General features: G+C 46.4%; 1 protein-coding gene across 2 annotated transcripts in view; it reads left to right on the top strand.

Annotated features, from left to right (window-relative positions):
* THRB (thyroid hormone receptor beta) overlaps positions 1 to 23,799 on the top strand; it is a 205,783-nt gene that overhangs the window by 95,626 nt on the left and 86,358 nt on the right. The window lies entirely within an intron of this gene.

The following is a 23,799-nucleotide window of genomic DNA, read 5'->3' as shown; positions in this document are numbered from 1 at the left end:
CCCAGGCTGGAGTGCAGTGGCATGCTCACGGCCACCGCAACCTCAACCTGCTGGGCTCAGGCGATCCTTCCACCTCAGCCTTCCAAGTAGCCAGAACTACAGGAGTGCGCTGCCACATCCAGCTAATTTTTGATTTATCGTAGAGATGAGGTCTCGCCACGTTGCCCAGGCTGTTCTCGAACCCGCGGGCTCAGGCAATTCATTCACCTTGGCCTCCCAAAGTGCTAGGATTACAGACTGAGTCACCGAGCCCAGCCTGTATTTTTTTTAAGATGCTTGTTTTGCAGGTAAGCTTAAATTTTTAAAGCTTTTCTTAGCCCTTTCCGATCATCCATGTTTTCTCTTAAGAGATATTCCAATTTAGCACCCTAGCTAGGACTTCCTAAAAGAACTATCTATATGGTTTAAGGACTTTCCTTTTTCTAAAACGTAAGATATCAGAAATACCTTTTTCTTTATGATTTTATGGAAAGATATTTTTAATGAAACAGTAATCTAAACATAAGATTTTAAGCAAACAATTCACACAAAAGGAAGTAGGTAATTTTTAATACAGTCTCTTCCTTTCTGCAATTCCTAGTAAAATAAGCATCTTAAAACCCATTTGTTGGTATTATTATTGTTGTTACTTCATTTTTTAAAATTTTTTAAATTACTTTTATTTTTTGTAGATATGCAGTCTCGCTATATTGCCCAGGCTGGTCTTAAACTCCCAGGTTCAAGCAATCCTCCCATCTCGGCCTCCCAAAGCACTGAGATTCCAGGGGTGAGCCGTGAACCTGGCCCCCAATACTCCATTTTTTAATAGGCATCAGTTTCTATGCCAGCCAAGGTAAAGGAACCCTGCCACACAGTGTTTTCCTGGATACTCAACACTCCCCCGGATGCAGGACTGAATGTGAAATCATCGATCATGTGAGAGTAATAGCTGAAAATGGGAGAGGAACCATATTTCCCTGCGGCTGCCAATAAAAATGTTTAAGGCCAGGCATGGTGATGTGCCCCTGTAATCCCAGATCTGTGGGAGGCTGAGGCAGGAGGATCATCGGAGGCCAGGAGTTCAAGACTGCAGTGGGCTGTGATTATGTCACTGCACTCCAGCTTGGACCAGAGTGAAACTCTATCACTAAAAAAATCTTAAGGATCAGCAGTAGTGGGAAACTGTCAGGAAGCCGGTGGGGAAACGGAATTGGCAGAAGTGAGAGTCTGCTTGTGGAAGGGGGGGATACCTCATCAACAAGGGTACCTGCATAATGAACAGTTGTATACCTAACCCTGAATTGTACCCCATATCTTTAAAAAAAAATGAAAAGCTAAAAAAAAGGAAAAAAATCTTTTTAATAAAATGTTTTTTAAAAGCACTGGTTTCGGCCAGGCTCGGTGGCTCAGCCTGTAATCCCAGCACTTTGGGAGGGCAAGGCCAGTGGATTGCCTGAGTCCAAGGGTTCAAGACCAGCCCGGGCAACTTGGCGAGACCGCATCTCTACGATAAAATAAAAATAGCTGGGCATGGTAGCGCGCGCCTGTAGTTCCAGTTACTTGGAAAGCTGAGGCCGAAGGATCGCTGGAACCCAGCAGATTGACGCTGGGGTGGCTGTGAGCGTGCATGCCGCTGCACCCCAGCCTGGGCGAAGGAGTGAGACTCCAACTCAAAAAAAAAAAAAAGCACTGGTTTTCCATATTAGATTTCATTTTACTTGCTTAGTGTCAAATTATGGTTTCCAACATTTTTCTGCCAAGACCCTCCTGTTATTTTTCCCTCATACGCACCTCTCTTGAGCCCTGTGCTTTCAAACCTTTTACCTGCCCACCTGCATTTATGAAGCAATAGAACTCATTCACCTGTTATTAGTAATCAACAGCATATTTAATTATTTTTTATGCTTTCTATTTTAAAGATGTGGAGTACAGTTCAGGGTTAGGTATACAAATGTTCATTATGCAGGTACCCTTGTTGATGAGGTGTGCCTCCCTTCTCCAGGCAAATTCCCAGTAATATTTAATTATTAATCTGGTATTTTTTTACGACCAGGGCAAAATGACCCATGTTCTCACACTGCACAGATATATAGAAAAACTTTGATATCTTTTTCAAAAACCAGAAGGCAAAAGATTTTTCATGCACATGTCCTAGGCTGCCTCATATTATTGTATAATTTCCCTTGGACCTTTTCAGATTTTTTAAATTGCTCATAGTTTTTGTCCAATACTGCTGTTATAGATCTCAAGTTAAGAGCTATTTGAATAAGAAAATTCCGAATATTCTTACCCCAATCTTCTCAACTCTAGGTAGGAATTATACTTCTATATTATTTAGCCAAATAGAACTATAAATGAAGCCATCAGAATTTCAATTACTGCTGGCATTACCTTTCATCAAAAAAGTCTTTCAGTATTATAATAAAATCATTCTTCAAAGATTAAGTCTATGTAAATGAATGTAAAACAGTCTATCATACTCAGTAATGCATAATAAAAATATTCATGAGAATTTTAATCACCGGATACAGTGCCCCAAATTAGATCAAGAAATTATTGGGATACATCAGAGCATTAGTAAATTCTTTCAGTTTTTCAACAGAAAATTATAATTTAATTGAACTTTTTTTTTAGCATCTAAGATATTAGATACCAGGCATACAAGGGGAACAAAAAAAAAAAAGGAATTATATTTTGGAAGGCAGGTCGTTTGTAATACAGGCTTCCCCAGCTAGGTGAGTGTCTTAGGAACCCACCGGCATCGGTGTATCAGCTGGTGTTGTTGCAAAAAGCTGCCTTTGGCTTCAGTGAATTTTTTTTGAAGATCCTTTTAGCTTGTTGGCCCATTTCATGATGGGTGATTTACCAGCGTACCTGCCCACACCATGTTAAGTGTTTAGCGATTTTTAACCAAAACAGCATGACTCCCATGTCCCATCCTCCCTATTCACCCGATCTTACCCCAAACAACTCCCCCCCCATGAAAAAAGTTTGCCAACGTGGAAGACGTGAAACAAAAAACGGCAGAAGCACTAGAAGGCATCAACATTGACAAATTCAAAACCTGAGCAGAGGAAAAAGCATCTCGATAGGTGTATTGCATCAAACGGAGAGTCCTTTGAAGGTGACTGAAATTTAAACATGTAAGAATAAATACACAATTTTCATAAATAAATTCCGGGGTATTCTGGGTCCCCCCCTACGCATAAACATGACCGAGAAATAGTTCTTACCTTTGAGGAGCTCGTAGTTAGGACATCACAGTTTCTGAACACATCAATACATACTTTTTGACATCTGAGAAGACTTAAGAAAGTTCAGAATTGGAGAGACTCTTAGAGACCATTTCGTCTAACGTCCTGTAATTAACGGTGGAGAAGTGAAACCCATGCACTAAGTCACATGCGCATGATCATGCCCCAGTGCACCTCGGGATGTTTTGGATGCACACATAGATGCTCCTTCACACCTCTCACGCCTTAGGCTCCCATGGACTTGCACAGGGTTTGTAAAATAATGAATGATACAGGAGACAACCAAGCTATGTGGAATAATAAAGTGTCGATTAGTAAAGGAAAGCTCTCTGCTGCGGTAGGCAAAGCCTAAAACCTCAGTGACTTGATACATCAGAAGTATATTCTGTTGTATTCCATTTCACATGTTCTTGGTTGGCAGGTGACACTTGTCAAGTTCATCTGGGGACCCAGACTCTTTCCTCCTCCTATCCCCCTCTACCTCTAGGACTCCAGAATTTTCTCCATCCCACAGAAGGAGAAAGAAAGGAAATGGAACAAGACATATAAAAGGTGCTTTATAGGCCAGGGCTGAAAATGGTGCCCATGTTTTCATTGATTCTATGGACTAGAACTCATCACATGACCATGTCTCACCACAAGAGATGCTGGAAAATGTACTCTGTGTGCCCAGGGAGTAAGAAGTGCACAGATTTTGACGGGTGAGTCTGTGTCACAAAGGGCTGTACAAATGCCTGCGTAATAATATAAAGGAAGTAAGTGAACTCAGGAGGAGCTTGGTTTTTATAATGAAGTCATCTTTTTGTTTTTTGTCTTTTAATTTGTTTTTGGCTTTTTTGAATTGGAGTCTCACTCTGTCGCCTAGACTGGAGTGCAGTGGCACGCTCATGGCCACCCCAGCGTCCACCTGCAGGGCTCCAGCGATCCTTCCACCTCAGCCTTCCAAGTAGCTGGAACTACAGGCACACACTACCATGCCCGTCTAATTTTTGATTTATTGTAGAGACAAGGTCTTGCCTAGTTTCCCAGGCTGGCCTTGAACCCGCAGGCTCAGGCAATCCATTCGCCTCAGCCTCCCAAAGTCCTGAGATTACAGGCTGAGCCACTAAACCCGGCCATCTTTTTGTTTTTTCAAGTGCCCATTCCAGTCCTCTGAGTCTCTTCCGGGCAGTGTGAGCCCCTCCAGACAGGGCTAGGATGATCTGTCCTGCCCATATTTTCCTAGCTGGTCTGGTGTTGGCATAGTGTGGTGAACAGAACATGGACTTTGGAGTCAGGTGTCCTGGAGTTCACAACTGTGGTTTGCCACTTACATATCTCGTGACTTAAATTGTGAGCAAGTTACTTAAGCATTCGTAGTTTCCATTTTCTTATTGTAAAAAGGGGATATAAAGTATCCTACACTTGTGGTGAGAATCTAATTCAATTATTTAGTAAACATATAGTGAGCGCCTCCTATGTGTCAGGTCTTATGGGACACGGGGGAAATAACAGATTTTTTTTTTTAAAAAAAGGGCACAGAGCCTGGATCAGCATGTGACACACATACAGCCATTGTCACAAGCAGGCACTCAGTAAATGATGGCATTCTCGTTTTTTGACCCTGTGTAGCTATGCTGTGAAGATAGCTTTATCCCTAGAAATTCCAGATGGAATAAACTAGTGAATGAATGACGGTGTATCCGTAGGATGGATAGGTCAAGTGGAAAATGTTTCAGAATGTCTCCGTTGTTCCCGTGGTTGGAAACGGAATTGACAGTGTGAGAATGTTTATTTATGTCTGTGAAGCATGTTTAATTTGCAAGGGCTTAAAGCATAATGACTTGAGCTGCAAACAAATGCTTGTTCCATCCCACCAAGAGTCAACAGAGAGACATCAAAGGGAAGGGCTGTCTTCGAGCTGGTGGCCTCTCCTTTCCCAGTGAGAGAAGGAGGGTCTTGAGACGTGGTGAGTGGCTTCCTGGGGGCGAGAAGGGCAGTGAGAAGCGCTTGTCCTGCTGGGTGACAGGAAGAGCATGCCAGGCTCCCAAGAGAAGGAAGATCCCAGCCCCTGCTGCGGCCTCCGTCTTCTGGCCTCAGAGACGCCGGCCCTCCTTGACTCCCTCCCGTCCCTCATTTTGTTCTGTTGTGTCCTGTGATTTCTGGGTAGAACCCAGGACTTTTATATCACTTTGTTTGTGGCCTGCCTGCGTTTAACCTCCTACTTTGTTCTTTCCATGAAGCTCTGTCTTATTTCTCTCTACTCCCCTTTATTATTTATTTTTATCTTAAATGCAGAGGAACAACTCATGAGGGTGCAAGGCTTTGAAACCAGGGCAGTAGCTAGACAGAGTGAGACTCCGACTCAAAAAAAAAAAGAGTGAAAGAAAGAAATCGATCTCCCAGCCCCACTTCCCAGGCCAGATCCTTGAAAATTAACCATTGATTTTATTTGATTTAATTAATTGATTGATTAACTTACTGATGGGCTGAGTCAGGGTCTCACTCTGTCAGCCATGCTACAGTGCAATGGTATGATCACAGCTCCCTGTAGTCTCAACCTCCTGGGCTCAGGCAATCCTCCCACCTCAGCCTCCCAAGTAGCTGGGACTGCAGATGTGCACCACCACATCTGTCTAATTTTTAATTCAGTCTCGGCCTCCCAAAGTGTTGGCATTACTGGCGTGAGCCACCGCATCCAGCCTCCCATTGATTTAAAATATCCCTTTAGGTGTTTATGCAGGAGACACCCCCAAATGTCCGTGAATTGAACTTCTTAGACCCTTTGCAGCTGACCCACCTCCACGGTGCATCTGACCATATCGTCCCTCCTTTCCAGATAAGGATTTTCCTCAGAGTCCTTTTGCATGTTGTTCTGTCTAGCCCCTTCTCTCAGGAGAACCCAGGCGAGCTTGGTCAGGGCTGGGACTCACCTAATCTCTGTTTGCAGGCTGGGTCAGCTGCATCCATGGTTGGTTTTTTTCTTTTTTCAAAGAACACAGTCCTTAGCAGGTTTAATTAACAGAGACCCAGGTAAGATTCCAACTTTCCAAGATGAAGAATGTGCTTTGCTTCCTGACCCTGTCAAGCCCCAACCCTTCGCAAGAATTTTCCACGTGCCACAGATCCGTTGAATCCAGGCCTTTGATCTCCACATGCCCTGGCCAAGAGGCAAAACCGAAACTGGCCGGAGTTGGGGACCGCTGCGCCTGGAACAGCTTGGCCCTGTCCGGTGAAAATTTCGCCAAACTCACTTTCTGATCAGTTTTGTCTACTTTCTCTCTCTTTCTCTCTCTCTCTCTCCCTCGCTCTCCTCTCCTCTCTCTATCTCTCTGTCTCTGTCTGTCTCTCTCTCTCCCCCCTCTGTCTCTCTGTCTCTTTATGTCTCTCTCTCCCTTTTTATCTCTCCTCTCTCTTTTGCTCTCCTCTGTTGTGCACGCTTTCCTCTCTGAGACTCTCTCGCTCTCTCCTCTCCCTCTCTCTCTCTCACTGTCTCTTCTGTCTCTCTCCCACTCTTCTCTGTCTCTGTCCCTGACTCTCTGTCTCAGTCTGCCCCTCTCTTTCTGTCTGTGTCTCTTCTCTCTACCCGTTCTTTCTCTGGTTCTCTCTCTCTCTTTCTCTCTCCTCTCTCCTTCCCTCCCTGTCTCCTCTTGTCTCTTTCTATTACTCTGTGCATGTGTGTGTCTTTTTCTCTCCCCCTCTCCCTGTCTGTCTCTCTGGCCCTGTGTCTCTCTTCCTTCCTCATCCCCCCTCCCCTTCCCTCTTTCTCTTGCTCTCTCCCCCTCTCCCTCCCTTCCTTCTTCCCTCCCTCCCTTCCTCCCTCCCCATCTCTCCTCTTCTCTCCTCTCCACCCTTCCTCTTTCCGCCCCCTTCTCTCTCTCACTCCCTCTCAGAAACCTGCCATCTTCGGGTCTGGTCTATGACCCTGACAGGGGCCCACCATTCCTCTCCACACCCACTGTTCACGGCACAGCACGTGGCCAGAGTCGCTCACTCCTTACAGAATGCCACTTAATCCCGCACCTTTGGGAGGTTGAGGTGAGTGGATTGCCTGAGCCCGCGGGTTCGAGACCCGCCTGGGCAGCGAGACCTCATCTCTACAATAAATCGAAAAATCAACCGGGCATGGTAGCGCATGCCTGTAATTCCAGTTACTCGGAAGGCTGAGGCGGAAGTGTCGCCGGAGCCCAGCAGGTCGAGGCTGTGGTGGCTGGGAACGGCCACTGCACTCCAGTCTGGGCAACAGAGTGAGACTCCACCTCAAAAAAAAAAAAAAAAGTGCCGCTGTCCGCCACTTCCCAGGGGCACACCAGTTCCGAAAATCTACCAACTATCCTGGCAAAAGAAAGATCTGGATGTTTCAGTGCAATACTATCTGACCCTAAGTAGTCAGTTGCTGCCTCAGTCCTGAGGACACCTTAGATATGGAAGACAGAGGCGACTCATCCTGGAAACCCAGAGGGGCTTCATCTGTGGGAGGGCTACCTGCTATTCCCCAGTTCACCCAGGTCTGGGCTCTCCCTGCGTTGTGTGAGTGGCTACAGATGGGACTTGGGACTCTGTTGTGAGTCAGCCCCTGTAGGGGTCAGGGCTTTGTTTTGCTTGGAGTCATCCCAGTGGCCAGGATCAAACCATACCACCTTCTTGGGTCTCAATTCCTTCTTCTTGTTTTGTTTTGTTGTTGTTTTTTTTTTAATTGGAGTCTCACTCTGTCGCCCAGATTGGAGTGCAGTGGCCGCTCCCAGTCACCCCAGCTTCAACCCGCTGGGCTCCGGCAATCCTTCCGCCTCAGCCTTCCGAGTAGCCAGAACTACAGGTGTGCACTACCACGCCCGACTCATTTCTGATTTATTGTGGAGACGAGGTCTCGCCAAGTTGCCCGAGTGGGTCTCGAACCCACAAGCTCAAGCAATCCATTCGCCTCGGCCTCCCAAAGTGCTGGGATGACAGGCTGAGCCCCCAAGCCCGGCCTCAATTCCCTCTTCTGTCAGTGAGGTGGTTGAACTGGGGTGGCCCCCTAAGGTCATGGTTAGCACCCAATATTCTCTGACTGTTGCTACTCTGAGCTGTTTGGACTAGGGCCAGTTGAGGTAGTGAATTTGCCTCTGACACTGAGCGTGGAATACCACTGGCCATCAGTTTACCCCACATGTCCCCAGCTGAGGGTCAGGAAACAGAGTCTGGAGCATGAGATAAAAGGATGTGTGAAGTCACCCCACGTGGCTTGGCTGAGGTAGGATCACTTTGGTCTGGCACTCTCACAGCTGGCATAAAGTAAAGTAAAATCGCCCAGGCTCAGTGACTCACGCCTGTCATCCCAGCACTTGGGGGGGTAGAGGCCACAGAGGATTGCCTGAGCCCAGAGATTCAAGACCAACCTGGGAAACTTGGCGAGACCTCGCCTCTACAATAAATCAAAAAATTACCTGGGTGTGGTGGCACATGCCTGTGGTTCCAGCTACTTGGAAGGCTGAGGTGGAAGACTTGCCTGAGCCCAGCAGGTCGAGGCTTCAGTGTCTGTGAACGTGCCACTGCACTCCAGCCTGGGCGACAGAGTGAGACCCTGACTTGAAAAAAACAAAAACAAAAACAATTAAAATTGACCAGACACAGTGGCTCATGCCTATAATCCCAGTACTTTGGGAGGCCAAGGTGGGAGGATCCCTTGAGCTTGGGTGTTTGAGACCAGCCCGGGCAACATAGTGGTTCCACAAAAAAAAAAAAAAGGCTTTAAAAAATTAGCCAGGAATGGTAGTGCCCACCTGTAACCCCACCTATTTGGGAGGCAGAGGTTGTAGAATTGCTTGAGCCTTGGAGGTGGAGGCTGCAGTGATCCGTGATCATGCCACTACACTCCAGCCTAGACAGCAGAGTGAGACCCTGAATCAAAAAAAAGGGGCCGGGCTCGGTGGCTCAGCCTGTAATCCCGCGCCTTTGGGAGGCTGAGGTGAGTGGATTGCCTGAGCCTGCAGGTTCGAGACCCGCCTGGGCAGCGAGACCTCATCTCTACAATAAATCAAAAAATCAGCCAGGCGTGGTAGCGCGCACCTGTAATTCCGGCTACTCAGAAGGCTGAGGCGGAAGGATCGCTGGAGCCCGGCAGGTCGAGGCTGCGGTGGCCGGGAGCAGCCACTGCACTCCAGTCTGGGCAACAGAGTGAGACTCCAACTGGAAAAAAAAGGGGGGGATCTTCTCTTCCTGAACCTTCTCATTTTAGAAGTGACTGCCACTCTTCCCCTCGGCTCATTCTGTTTTTCAAGCTGCATCTGCTTTACCTGCTTCAGATAAAAGACTGCACAGCATGCCAGCCAAGCACAAGTCCACAACAGTCCAGCAAGGAGACACCCTGGGGTCCTAGCTGTAGGATGCTTCAAACACTGACAAGTGGCCCCATCCTACCAAAACCTACATGTCAACATTAACTATGAAGGGAAGTGGAAATGGGTTTTGTTCAGGACACAGGAAGTTTCTTAGGCTGTTTCTGGAAAGCAACTGTGGTCAATGCCACATACACATCTTTGCTTGTAGAAAAAAGCATTCAGGATTCTGTTTCCCAAGACCCACGTCACCGACGTGCCCGTGTATGTGTGGCTGTCAACGGTGATCCCTACCTTCCAACTCCCACCCTCTTTCCCATCCACCAGAAATAAGTGTCCCTGTTATTAGGGCACCCTCCCTACACCTCCCATTGGTTGGAGCTGACCTTAGATTGAATGAGGGAGCGGTTAAAATACAGGTGTTCCTGCCAGCACCTCCCCGCCACTCATAGCTTGGTGTGGATTCACTCAATCAGACTTTCTCTCCCAAATCAATCGCACTGATTGGTGGGGTGTAGGTGATCACGGGTGTAGACGAGGAACTCTAGCTCCAGGCAGCCCAAGGCGAGAGGAGCAGCACTTTCAGAACTGTCAGAAACTCACTTCTTCACAGTTTCTCACCCTCAGCCCTGTTGACCTTTGGAGACAGGTAATTCTTTGTTGTGGAGAGCTGCCCTGTGCATTCTAAGATGATTAGAAACATCCCGGGCTTGGACCCACTAGAGGCCAGTAACGCACATACCCCAAGCTGTCACCACCAGGGAAAACAAAAGAGCACCTAGGTGAGCTCCACCCGTCCAGGTCTGCCCCTTAGTTACGCATGGTATCTTTGGTCTCTGTATCTCTATTTGAGCCAATGTACGGATCCTCAAATAATCTTCATGTGGAGGAACCGTTCTTCTACAGTGGCTTTTTCACTTTGACAGTTTCCCTCCTCCTCCTCCTCCATCTTTTCATCTTTCCAGGCAAACGCTTCCCTAGAATTGAAGCAGTTGTAGATCGCACACCCCTCCCCCAGGGTCAACCGCCTGGCGTGGCAAGTTTGGGTCATTTTGCAACACCTTCCACTTAACAACCACTTTGTCCTGAACAAATATAACAATGAAAACACACAAGAGAAACTTGCCACATTTCTGTTGGAATTCCCCTTCTTGGGAATTCCATTCTCTCCGCAGAGGCTGTCATCTGCAGACGTGTACCAGAACAAACAAGATAATTGCTAACGGCACAGTATTTTTTTTTCTTGTAGTTACTATTGGGTCAGAAAAGTATCTCAGGCCAGACTCATAAAGCTGGAAGTGCTTGTGTCTTAAGCTGTGACGTTCGTATTTCTTCCCCAAAAATCATGCCTTTCAAGTTCCCAAGCATCAATGTTCTCAGACCCTGTTGCCCCAGGGGTGAGGTCAGACAAGCCTGTTCATTTGGTCCTAATGTCCTTATTACATTTCTAAAGAAAAATACCCTTTGACTCCCTTCTTTTTCGGGGAGAGATTTTGCTTCTTGAAGTGGTGTTTCCTGAGGAAATAGATGAACCTCCCTCCGGGGAACAATCATGCTAAGAGATGGCCCATCATAGCTTACAGATGTTTCTGTTGGCCACCAGACCTGTTGACCCATCTTGAGGAAGCTTCTGGATCCAGCACTGCCCCTTAACTAGCTTGGTGACTGTGGCCAATGCTATACTTCTCTGGGTTGCCATCGCTTCATCTGGAGAGTATAGCACAGGGGTTAGGAAAGCGGCTTCTTATCTGCCATCTGTAACTTGGGGAAACATGTTGAGCCCTCTCAGTCAAGGTCTTCTTGTCTGTAAAAGGGGTCTCATCACCGCATCCCTTTCACAGCGATGTTGTAGTGAGTAAATGAAACAAGGTGAGCACCATGTTTGGCACACAGTAGGCCTTCCAAAGGTAGGCTCTCGATATCATAAACTCAAAATGAAATTATCCTTTTGCCAGCTCTAAATTCTCTGGTGGCCTTTTAACCTTCCCATTGGGCAGCCCAGAAACAAACCAGTTCTTCATGACCATGGGGATGTGTGTGTGTGTGTATGTGTGTGTGTGTGTGTGTGTGTGTGTGTGTGTGTGTGTGTGTGTGTGTGTGCGTGTGTGTGTGTGTCTGTCTGTCTTCCTAAGTGTGGCCACGTGGAGGTAGAACCCACAGTAAACACTAATCTTTTTTTTAAAAAATCATCGCTGGCCGCCAGGTGGAGAAACGGAATCTTGCCTTACACAGCTGTCTCTTGTTTGGTAAACTTACTGGAAGAAATAAAAAAGCATTTTAATTAGAAAAACAGCTCTTAGTATTTGAGGTATAAGAGTGGAAATGGCAGAATTGGAGACAGCAGTGAGACTGGGCAATGAATCTTTGTTGTATACCAAAAAGCAGATGTTTTCAATTAAAAGATTATGGGAGGAGGACTCAGAAGACCCATCCAGCTCTTTCCCCGTCTGGGTGACTTTGAGAAAGACCATAACATCTCTGATCCTTATTTTCTTTATTTCGGCCTTCTAAGTACACATGTTAGTCTACAGGATTGAGTTCTTTTTCCTGTGATATTCATAAGCCCTTCAATGTTGACCTCCCAAAAAGAGTAGGGTAGTAAACTTGGTCGCCTGGACCAGCTTGGGGTTGGATCCCAACTGTGTCATTGATCCACTGTGTGTCCTCGGGTGAGTTGTTTAAGCTCTCTGTGCCCCCTGTCCCCTCGTGTAAAAAGGATACTATTTCTACCTGACAGTTCATGTGAAGATTCCATGGCAAGTGCTCAAAATGGTCGCACGACATACATCAAGCCTATGTAAGACATTGGCTATGGCTATTATTATTTTGTTGGATGCCTCTGGAGAGAAAAACCTACAAAAAAGGAAATTATAATCTGAAATCCTGGTGTTAGGGTTTTTCCATCTTGTGAACCAAATTTACCAACCAGCCATTTTGGAGATAAAAGACATTAGAGGCTCTCGCTCCCTTTTGATTTCCGCGGGTCTGATTTTCCTAACCTGCAACCCGTGAATACTGCTTCCCTGTTCTGATTCCTGGACGGAACATCGTGGGTCCTACCTCTCTCTGGTATATGTGAAATCCCACCCAAGTTGAAACTGGATAACCACATGTTTAGCGAATTGCACTGACTTTAGATGGAGACTGCGGTCCTGGAACAGAGAGTCTCAGACACTCGTCTCCATCACGTTCAAATGCAGCTGATGATTCACCGATTCCGGGGGCAGAAATCCCACATTTCTAACAAGCTCCCAGGTGGTGCTGACGCTGTAAGTCCTTGGGCCTCACTTGGCAGCCTTGCATAGTCACAAGTCACCGGACGATGACGGGGGGCGTGGGGGCGCGCCTGGTTCATGGGCGTGGCAAGCAGGCTGGAGAGGGCAGGCCTACAGGAACTCATTGCTGGACCCCCTCTCCAGCCCCAGCCTTGCCAGCTCCATTTTACATAACTGAAAAGCTTAAGGGGAAGCAAAACAGCAAGGTATGAAATAGACAGAAGCAGTCCCACCTACTTCTCTTGATTTTTCCTGAACTGTGAAACCGGCATAGAACAGATTGCACCAAGCGATTTGACCCACTGGCAGTTCCAAATGGTGCTCCATGAGACAGGGAGGTAGGAGACGATTTAATCATACCCTCACCTTATACTGCTGGGCTGTACCTGTGAGGTGCAGGTGCTAAACTGGATCCTCCCCAGGGACCGTGACGTACCCTGCAGGTCATTGTGTCATACCGCGAGGGCCCATCACATGAAATTCAGTTTTGTTGTATTTAATAATATTCTGAGGACCTGAAAGCCGCCCAGAAGCATCTCCTTCCAGCAGCCCTCACCTGTCTGGAAGCCTCACCTGCTGCTGTCATGCCCAAGAATAAAGTAGACAGGGCTGCTACTCCTGAAAAAATTTAAAAACCAGACTTTTCCAGAAAGTCTGCATTGAATATCTGCATTGATCTTGACCCTAATTATTTATTTTTCACACATACGAAAAGGAAAATTAGTCCCACTGGAGTATCAAAAAAAAAAAAAATGAAAAATTACAATAAGACCCTGTAAAAGCCCAGAGGAACTGTATGTTACTCTGTTAACCCCAGGGTGTGTCTTTACCCATTTTGTTAGTGGGCAATTTGTCATTTGTGTGATTTATTGAAAGAATATGTGTGTTTTGCTGCCAAGTAATGGACTTTTATAGTAGGGATGTGTAAAATTGGTATGGTTACCCAAGTTACATTTTGTCTTTTATTTGAGAATTTATAACTCTCCGAGTTTGGGTCCCATCCACAAATTCTACCCCAATCCTAGTTTCCAAAGTTAGAAAAGATTCGCCTGTATTTGCCACTTTCAGAGGGGGTATTTCACGATTGGGAATATAAAAACGGAGCCAATCTTACACGACGCCTTATGTTTTTTCAAACGTGGGTTCAGACTGGCAACAAGAATAAACATGATGCTCTGAACTTTTGCACAGCAGAAATCCGATCCTGGCAGTAAACATCTGTTCCCTGCCATGTGCATTTGGCCTCCTACAAATGGATATTTCTGCAACAGCTGTCACTTTTCTAATATCCTAAATGGAATCTCTGTGGCCTTTAAAGTAATTACCTCAAAGTTTGAGTCATCCAACCTGAGGACTCTCTAATTAAATTCGGTATGAATTATGGAAAATCAGGTCCTGTTCCTGGGGGTGGATTCCATTGTGTCCTTCAGAGAATATTTTCCCAGTCTTTGGGGCCTCTGGTCAATGTCCTCGCTTTCAGCTCACCCCCATGTGGTTAGACAGTTGGAAGACCTTGCCCATGAACCTGGCCATGTTTTCACACAGCCAAGTGGAATTTCCACCATGGTCTTTGCATGCACATTGTTTTGTTGTTATTGTTTGTTTGGTTTTTTAGCTTTGCTTCTGGCTGCACTTTAAAATGAACTAATGAGCTTCCCGTGTAAAGGTACTAAAGACACATTTTAAATTTTTTTTTTTTTAGTGGTTTTCACTTACAATCAAGAGATTATCGTTGTAGTTTCTGGTTTCAGAACCATTGTCTGAGGTTTCTGTTGCCGTGATAATTGTTTTTCATTAGGATAGTGATTGCCTAATGGAATATATGGGAAAACCAAAGCAGTGGAGGCAGCCAGATAAGGAAAAGATTTGTGTGTTTCTTAGCAGCTCCCAGATCTCACCCACTTAATGGACTGAGAATGCCTGCCAATGAAACAAGAGAAACCCCCAGCGATAGCAAACTTAAATTCACCTGCACATGGGGACGGAACGGTCCAGTCTCAACAAGACAGAAAATGAAAGCTCAGTAAAAGAAAGACAAACCCACGCAGCCACAGCGGGCAGCCCGGCTGAACAAAGAGGCCAGTTTTGCCAGACTCTGCCCAAAAGAGGTATTTCTGAAGATGTGTTTCACTTAACAGGACAAAGGCTGAACAGGGACTCAGTACCCTGGTGGAGGAGAAAGTCTCTGGGTGAGGCTGCAGAGTTATTCGTGAGACAAGCGCATCCTGGTTGGAATGTCTGAGCGACTTATCTGAGTCAGACAAAATGCTGTTTGGAAAGTGCTTAGGATGGTATCTGGTACGTAGTAGGTATCTGGCTCAGTTGGTAGCCATGTTTATAGGGAGCCTAGTCTATTCGCCTGGCATATAGTAAGTGCTTGGTACATTTGAGCTGTCATTGACATGGGCAGACCCAGCGCGATGGCTCAGCCCGTAATCCCAGCACGTTGGGAGGCCGAGGTAGAGGACTGCCTGAGCCCAGGGTTTCGAGACCAGCCTGGGCAACTTGATGAGACCTCGTCTCTACAATAAATCAAAAAATTAGCCGACTGTGGTGGCGTGCGCCTGTAGTTCCAGCTACTTGGAAGGCTGAGGCAGAAGGATCGCCTAAGCCCTGCAGGTCGAGGCTGCGGTGGCCATGAGCATGCCACTGCACTCCAGCCTGGGTGACAAGAGTGAGACTCCAAGCCGGTGGCTGGGGAGGCCCGCTGTGACCCACTCCCTCATGTGTCTTACAGTGGCCAGAATGTTCCACTCCATTTTGCAGGCTTAAAGTGTGGAGATCACCAAAGTTCTGTATGGGCACATTCTCGAGAGCTAAGTCTTCACATTGGGAATAATAATATATGCCAGTCAGAGTTTCCAAGTGACGCATGATGGCATGTTCTTAGAATAAATCATCAGTGTTTTTTAAAGGGACAGTAGGCCGGGGGCGGTGGCTCAAGTCTGTAATCCCAGCACTTTGGGAACCCGAGGTGAAGGGATTGCCTGATCCCACAGGTTCAAGAACAACCCGGGCAACTTGGCAAGACCTCATCGCTACAATAAATCAAAAAATTAGCCGGACATGGTAGCGCATGCCTGTGGTTCCGGCTACTTGGAAGGCTGAGGCGGAAGGATCACCGAAGCCCACCAGGTTGACACTGGGGTGGCGGTGAGCGTGCCACTGCACTCCAGCCTGGGTGACGGAATGAGACTCTAACTCAAAAATTTTTTTTAAAAATGAAGAGGAGCTTACCACAGACTGGAACAGCAAGAGGAAACTGTCTGGGCAGGACTGAGAAAGTCCTACAGAACTGGGAGAGTTCAAAATGTTCATGTGAATTGAAAAAAAGAGGGAGCATGAGAATGTATCCCATAGGTTCCTTCCCACCAACTGAGAATTGTGGATTTGATCTCTGTAATTATCAGCAGTAAAAAAAACGAAGGGAGGCGGGCGCGGTGACTCAAAACAAAATTTTTTTTAAAGGAGGGGACACTTTGAGAAGTGACTGTATTTCCACTCAAGGTTAGAACTTACATGTATGTTGGCTCATGTCATCTTCACACCAACAGCATGAGGTATTTTCACCCCCCTATGTACTAATGAGACTCAGTTAGGTCCTATAACCCTTCCATCAGAATTTTTATTTCATTTTATTTTATTTTAATTTTTGAGATGAGATCTTACTCTGCCACCCAGGCTGGAATGCAGTGGCATGATCATAGCTCACTGCAGCCTTGATCTCCTGGGCTCAAGTGATCCTCCCGCCTCAGCCTCCCAAGTAGCTGGGACTACAAGTGTAGGCCACCAAGCCAGGCTAATTTTTTTTTTTTAATTTGTTGTAGAGATGGGATCTCACTATGTTGCCCAGGCTGGTCTCAGACTCCTGGCCTCAAGCAATCCTCCCACCTTGGCCTCCCAAAGCACTGGGATTACAGGTGTGAGCCACCACGCCTGGCCCATCACAATTTCTGAAAGCAATGATAGCAAATTTCCTTTAAAAATAGCCAACAATTTGCCTGTTCTCTATTGTAGAGAAGTCTCTCCTCCCTTGCCCAAATATTCCAAATTTACAAGTCTCAAGGCATCACCTGGGGCAGTCCTCTACCCACCCCCACACCCCCAGACCTCCATACGTGGATGTAAACAGAACCCAGCCCAGTGGCTTCAGACTACTGGTAAAGGTTCCCAGACCAGGCAGAGCCACCCTGAGCAGACCCACAGGCCCTGGGAAACGCCAGTCGGCAGCCTGCCCTGTGGCGACCAGCCCACCCATCCTAGACATGGGTAGACTGTCAGACTAAGGCAGTGTTTCCAGGCCTGAAAAGATGGCCTGAGACCCCAGCCATGGCGTCCAATGCAAACGCTGAAGGAAAAATCGTCGGTTGACACAGTCTGGGGACAAGGAAGAACAGAGCCACGTGGCGGCCCTTGCTATCCTCTCTGTTCACAGAGCGCGTCTCAGGCTACACTCGGGCATCTGTTGACGGCCAAGCTACTTTTTGTTGCACAACTTTGCTGCTCCCTAGTTATGGCCAGCTCTGTCTTGCATGGACCATGTCACTGTGCAATAAATAGAAGTTCCCAGGTAAATAAAAGACAGTCTACATTCTGTTCAGCTCCAGGGGTATTTCGATGTGTCGTTATGATATTCGCTTATCTCCAAACCACATTTTTTGAGGGCCTGTCTTGCCAAGGCGTTGTGCTCGGAGCTTTGGAGCCTGAGAGGCAGATCATTTGATCCGAGTCCAGTAAGAGGGAAAGGTATGTGTGTTGTTGACATACTCCAAGGAGGATGTGGTAAGATCTTACCTTACAGGAGAGACAGAGACAAATATTATAGATATTCCAGGAGAGAGATTCAAATGGGTAGAGCAGTCCACCCCAAACCACAGCTGATACTCAAAACCAGAGCTTGGGCCTTGACTAGCAGAGTCCATGTGAGTGTCTGCCACCCCAGCCTGTCTCTAAAAAGCAAAATAGTTTTTCTTCTCAGCGGTTCTGGAAGAATAATACTATGGACAGCAGAAAGTCGACATTGAATTGCTCTTAGTAATCCTCCTTCTAACAGGCCAGCGGCTTGTGGGTAAGAAAATAAACACAGAGTCTGTGCCCACGAAACAGTTTGCTCTTTGCAATGTTCCTGGTTTGTTAGGAGACAATACGTATGGGCTAGGATATTGTGCGAGGCACTGTGAGCGTTACAACAGCAACAAAAAATAAAAAGATGATACATGTGCATGGAAATGGTTATATCTCAAGGTAGCAGGTGGAGAGTGTGTGGAGGCTTGGAGGTGGAGGGTTTGCTTCCCGAAAGGTGAAGGTTGAGTCAGAATCTAACCTGTGTCTCCGTTAGGAAGTTACGGAGACACCCAGCCGGCACGCCAGGTAAGATGATGGTCAGGTCCGCTGAAAAGGAAATGCCTACTTTACCAAAACGTCTCCCGCCCCGCTGCCTGGCACAGCCACTAGGAATCCAATTTTAGAGATTCATTCCTTAGACTGTGCTCCAACCCTTTTCAGGCATCCTCTTTAAAACACAACTTCTGTTGCAAGGTGACTCATCCCAGGATCTTAGCCATGAACCGCAGAGTGGTACAAAGTTGTTTATTAAACTCCTGTCTTCTGGGAATGCTCTTTAATTTTTAAATTTTTTATTTTTGTTTTTGTTAGAGATGAGATCTCAAGTGTGTTACACAGGCTGATCTCGAACTCCTGGGCTCAAGCCGTCCCCCAGCCTTGGCCTCCCAAAGTGCTAGGCTGACAGGCGTGAGCCACCATGCTCGGCTGAGGATGTTCTTTAAAAATCATGGTTAGAGGAGACGAGGCCGGAAAGTGGGGCAAGAGGAGGGGTCATCTGGACGCATCCACAAAGAGCTCACACTTACAGAGTGCTTGCAACGCCAGACGCGGTTCCCAGACCTGTTTACATATTAGCCTGTCTAATCACCAAACAACAGTGCAGTAGTCCATTTTACAAAAATCCGGCATCTCTGAACTGCCAGAAGCAACCCTTCTTTCCTGCCTCTGTAAGGACCGCCTCTTAAGAGGCTACCATGAAATATAAGGGATGAGCCATTCCTCCAAATAGCTCCTAGACTAGGTCAAAACTGACAGCCTTTGGCAACTAAAAGCAACATTAACTCAACTGTAGAAAGTCAGAAGACCTAGGTTTGAGTCCCGGTCCATCCTGTTCACCCGTGTCACTTTCTTTTTTGTGTGTGTTTGAGTCAGTCTTACTCTGTCATCCAGGCTGAAACGCAGTGGCGCTATCAAGCCTCAACACCACCTTGGTCTCCTGAGCTCAGGCAATCCTCCCACCTCAGCCTCTTGAGTAGCTGGGACCACAGGCGTGTGCCACCATGCCCAACTAATTTTATTTTATTATTTTTGGAGGCAAGGTTCTGCTCTGCTGCTCAGGCTGGCCATGGCACTTCCTAAACTCAGAAAATAGCGATGATGATTCTCTCCACATTCCCTGCCCCCATACAAGGTTGTCAACCACCTATTATGTATAAGGTTATTTTCCAGTAACGACCATAACAGTGCTGGCTCTCGTTCCTGGGGTGCTTGTATTTCAGCAGGAACGGATAAGAAATTTCCAGCTAATGACAAGTATGATGAAGAGCATAAAGAAATGTGATATATAGGAAACAGTTGGGGGGCTAGTCAGGAAAAGTCTCTCCGAAACCTCAATAATAGGGAGCTTGTTAACATAGGGATTCGGAAAGGGGCCCTCCAGACACAGGGAAGAGCTTCTGGGAATACTGTGGTAGAAGTGAGCTTCCCGTAGTAGAAGCAGCTCCTGCGGGCTGGGCAAGGTGGCGGAAGTCTGTCGTTCCAGCACTGGCAGGAGGATTGCTTGGGCCAGGAATTTGAGACTAGCCCGGGCAACGTAGCCAGCTCTCATCTCAACAACAACAACAAAAAAATTAGCGGGGCGTGGTAGAGCATGCCTGTAGTCCCAGCTACTCGGGAGGCTGAGGCGGGAGGATCTCTTGAGCTCAGGAGATCGAGGCTGTGGTGAGCTGTGATCGTGCCATTGCACTCCAGCCTGAGTGAGACCCCAACTCAAAAAAAAAAAAAAAAAAAAAAGAGGAGAAGCAGCAGAAGCCACAGCAGCTCAAGGGGTGTGAGGATAGAGGTGAAGGAGCAGAGCCATGGGAGGGTGGCTTTGCCAGGGAGAGGCTGAGCCGAGCGACAGGGATAGATAGACCCTCTCTGTCTCTATCATGGAAAGATCCCTGGAGGCCACGGAAGGCCTTAGGACATGATTTCGATCTTGATGGAAAAATCATCAGGAGATTTTAAACAGCAGAGAAATAGACTCCGATCTCTCCTGTAGAAGCTCTCTCGGGCTGCTCTGTGGATGATGGATTGTAGGTGACTCAGAGCAAAACCAGGGGCCCTGTTATGAATACAAATGAGCAGTGACAACATTGGCTGAGGCAGTGAGTATAATTTCTAAATAGTTTTCAAGGTACTAGCCAAACAGTAGTTGTTAGATAGGTCAATTGCTCCTCATTGAACTAAGGCCAATAATGACAACAATCCCTGTCTGTCAATGACACCAAAGGTGAAAAAACGCACCTTGTCTAGATTTTGGGCTCTTTGTCCAGCGAGCAATACATTAATACATTCTTCCCCGGGTACGCGTGAAGACAAGGTGTGTGGTTCAGTCCCTGGCTCGTGGCCAATGCGCAACTGAATATCAGCCTCCTTCTGTCCTGCGTGACTCTGAAATATCAGGTGATATGCACCTGCTCCGAGACTTCAGCAACACTAAACCTTATGGGTTGAAGATAAAAATTAAAATGGAAACCAGAGACCTCACACCTAGCAGTCTGATGCTGTACAGTGATAACTCCACACACTCCTTGGGTTTGCAAAGCACATGGCAGACACAGAATGTGGCTTGCAGTCCCAGTAACTAATACTATAGCCTCTTCATGCAAACTGAGCACTCATAATGAGTGCCATGAAATCCCAGCCCACGCAGCTGACCCTCTCTACCACCTTGTTATAATCCCATTTCCTTTGCCTTAGCTCTTTTCTAAGGTATCAGCTCGCTCTTGTGTCCCGAAATGCTTGAATATTTTAATATACTTCTCCCTTCTTTGATGGACAGATTTATTTTCTATCATCTTTAATGAAATTTCCAGAGATAGGATGGAGTCCGTTGTGGTGATAAGATTGATGTTCATTTCTTTTTTGCAAAAGAACGCTTTCACATCAGTGTTGTGTCATCCAAAGCCGTCAGAACGATGGTCACCAAGTGCAGATTCAATCATTCAGGTCTCAACTCCCTTGGGACGCACAGGCCGACGCAGTTCACAGGTCGTTATCTTGTTTTTGGCTATCTTCTTTGGTTCTACTTATTTTTTAATTCATAATAACTGACAAATAAAACTGGCTAATTGTGATGGTGTCTAGAATGTGAAAGACCATATGTTAACTGTGGTCCATCAAGAGCAAAGAGTTCATGCGTCACATGAGTAACAAGAGAGAATCATTTCTAGAATCCTCCTTAAAAAAAAAAAAAAACTTCCACCACTGTGAACATTGTGTCGCAGATAATGCTCAGAACCTCAGGCTTTTTGAGCAAACGCTTATTTACATTAATGCCTGCAATCTACAAATAATATCCAATTAACATCTGACTTTTAATGTTCCACTCAGTAGACCCCAAGTCAATGGATGAATTTTTGAGTAATAGTGAAAATGTTCTCCAAGGTTGTACAAGACATTAGTGTCTGAGAAAGAGACTGTACATATTTATCCAAACCCTGCTGATCATTTGTTTTCCACACCTTAAATTTGTCTTAACGGCATGGATCTCAAACTCCGTTGGGTATCAGGATCACCTGGAGAACTTGATGGAGACACGTATGCCCAGGACCCATCCAACTTCAAACGGTCTGGTCTTGGCCAGGTGCAGTGCCTCACGCCAGTAATCCCAGTATTATGGGAGGCAGAGGTGAGAGGATTGCCTGAGCCTACAAGTTCGAGATCAGCCTGGGCAACTTGGTGAGACCTCGTCACTACAGTCAATCTAAAAATTAGCCGGGTGTGGTGGCGCACACCTGTGGTTCCAGCTACTTGGCAGCCTGAGGCAGAAGGATCGCCGGAGCCCAACACGTCGAGTCTGCGGCAGCCATGAATGTGCCACTGCCCTCCAGCCTGGGTGACAGGGTGAGACTCCGATTCAAAAATAAATAAATAGATAATGTCTGGTCTTTAGTGTTCTACAATAGTGCACCTGTCCCATCAGTGTGAGTTTTGAGTTTTGAGGGAACCAAAGGATATGTGGTTAGACATAGTGACAACAGGAAATCACTGAAAACCATGATTGCGGTCATACGTAGGTGGCAGTAATGTGTCGCTCTCACCAGCATCAGCACAGCCAGCAGGCAGAACAGAAGGAAGCTGGTGTCACGGGTGCCTCGTCCCTCCTTGGTAGGGGAATAGGAATTTCTTGTGCCCCTCTGTCCCTGAGAGGGTAAGAATCAAGACTCCTCAAATAAATCCCTGTTGCGTTTTCCCATGACTCAACAGGGACTTCCTCTCCGGGCTTCCCAGCAGTGCCCCAACCAATAAACCTGCCGATTAAGCAACTGAATATCATTATTGTGAATGTAATTACAGACAGTAATTATGAGCTTGTCAGTGCCTCTCGTGAACGAAGCCCTTTCCCCAAACCGTCTCAGCTGCTTTTCTTTGGAAAATGGAAGGCAATTCTATCCCTTGCCTCGCCCCAAATATACCCTCCCTTGCTTGGAAGAGACTCCTTTGTTGCTGGCCCAAGGGTGGTGCTCAGCAAGTTCTCATAGGCTGTGCTTTAAGGAGAAACATCCACTTGGGGTGGAGTCTCTTTCATTTCCCTAGGGAGCGGTAACTACCCAGTTTGGCTGTATTTCTCAATTTCTATTGGGGCAGAAGTTAACAACAAATTTTAAGAATTTCTGCAGAAAATATATCAAATATTAAAGGCTTTGCCAAAGAGTGTGAGAATTTTAACATTACTTAAATTAAGCTTTGCGTGATGCAATTGGACCCAGAGTCCCTGAAAATAAAGTAGGCACCATAAAAACACACACAGGGGAAAAGACTTCATGTCTGTAGAAACAGAATTAATCTCTCAGGCCTAGAATTAACCCTTGCACTCAGTTAAATTTTAAACTCTTGTGGATATCAGGTACTTGAGCGAGTTCTACATAGATATGTTCAGCTTAAAATGCAACGTAGCCTCCCAACATCTCAATCTGTTGTTTCCTTTTCATGGACAGTGAGAATAAGTATTGCAATTGCACCAGGTGCTGGCAAGGTTGAATGGCAGAAGAACCGAGCCCAGACCTTTTTGGTTTACCATGCAATGCCCAAAGCCATAGAAACGCTGCAGGGCGTGGTGGCTCACGCCTGTCATCCCAGCACTTTGGGAGGCAGAGGCGAGAGGATTGCCTGAGCCCTGGGGTTTGAGACCAGCCTGGGCAAATTGACAAGACCTCATCTCTACAATAAATCAAAAAAAATTAGCCAGGTGCAGTGGTGCACGCCTATAGTTCCAGCTACTTGGAAGGCTGAGGCAGAAGGATCACCTGAGCTCAGCAGGCTGAGTCTGTGGTGGCCCAGAGCCTAGATGACAGAGTGAGACAGACTCCTACTCACATTTTAAAAAGCACAAATTTTAAAAAACTAGAATTTACCAAAAAAGGAAACTACAAAACAATTTTTTAAAGAAACGCTTAGAAGGAAGAAGCCATGTTTATTTAACGTTCCTGGTACAATGCCTGGCACAGGCCTTTGCATAGAGCAAATTTTTAGAGCTCTTCTCTGAATAAGATCAAATGTTATGCCCAAAAGCTAGCACACTGTGTGATTCTCTTCAAGGACATTTGTTGCTTGCTGGCCAAATTCAGCTATTTCAAGCCACAGCATTTCCAGCCACTGTGACAAAGAAACTATGTGTTGATGAGTACCTTGTTACTGCTGTTTCAGTGGGAATAGAGTATGCCT

This window comes from Carlito syrichta, unplaced genomic scaffold (assembly GCF_000164805.1).
Source record: "Carlito syrichta isolate Samal-C Ts95f unplaced genomic scaffold, Tarsius_syrichta-2.0.1 Scaffold135914, whole genome shotgun sequence".
Lineage (NCBI taxonomy): Eukaryota > Metazoa > Chordata > Mammalia > Primates > Tarsiidae > Carlito > Carlito syrichta.
The sequence above is the reverse complement of the archived record's forward strand: the minus strand, read 5'-3'. Positions and strand labels throughout refer to the sequence as shown.